Genomic DNA, 659 nt, shown 5'->3' with positions numbered 1-659 from the left:
TGCTGCCATCGCACCATGTGCTAGAATTGCCCCACAGGTTTTCAAGTTCCTCATTCATCTTTTCCTTTCACTCATTCTCTCCTGATGGCTTCAGTAGTTTATATTCTTGCTTATAATTCTGTGCACAAAGAGATTCAATTAGATGGGCAAGGGCAGGGCAAGACTGGGCCATTGTGGCCATTCCAGTCTGGTTGACCTCTGGCCTGGCTTTGTCACTGGCTGTCACCTCAGATAAGTAATGGATAGAATTCAGTTTTATCTATAAATCAAGGTTTCAGTTCCTAAATAAGTGACCATCATACTTTTTTTAGTAAGCCTCAGGACATCCTATTCAAATGAAATCTGACTTGAAAGTGAAGACGAAACCACAGCAAAGGGAAGAAGCCCTATATTGCCAGAATATTAACAAAGACATAAAGCAATGGTACTTCGTTAATTGAAATTAAAAGATAAAACCTCCAAGCAGGGTCTCTCTCTGTTCTTTGGCCAAGTCCTCTTTGGCCTCCTTCCCGCCAGACCCCGAGGGCTGGCCCAAGACCACACGAGCCCCCGAGCAGGGTCCCGTCCCTGAGGGGTAAGGATTGCAAAGAGAGAGCTTGTAGGTGAACACTGATCCTTTAATACGTTTTCTTTCGTGCTAGCATAGACACAGGAAAGTT

General features: G+C 44.5%; 1 protein-coding gene across 1 annotated transcript in view; it reads left to right on the top strand.

Moving 5' to 3' along the window:
• LOC101633443 (maestro heat-like repeat-containing protein family member 1) overlaps window positions 1-659 on the top strand; it is a 56,311-nt gene that overhangs the window by 49,679 nt on the left and 5,973 nt on the right. The gene's annotated exons all lie outside the window — the stretch shown is intronic.

Source organism: Condylura cristata, unplaced genomic scaffold, assembly GCF_000260355.1.
Source record: "Condylura cristata isolate star-nosed mole 26May11 unplaced genomic scaffold, ConCri1.0 scaffold00034, whole genome shotgun sequence".
Lineage (NCBI taxonomy): Eukaryota > Metazoa > Chordata > Mammalia > Eulipotyphla > Talpidae > Condylura > Condylura cristata.
Note: the sequence above shows the minus strand (reverse complement) of the source record. Positions and strands in the feature narration are given on the sequence as shown.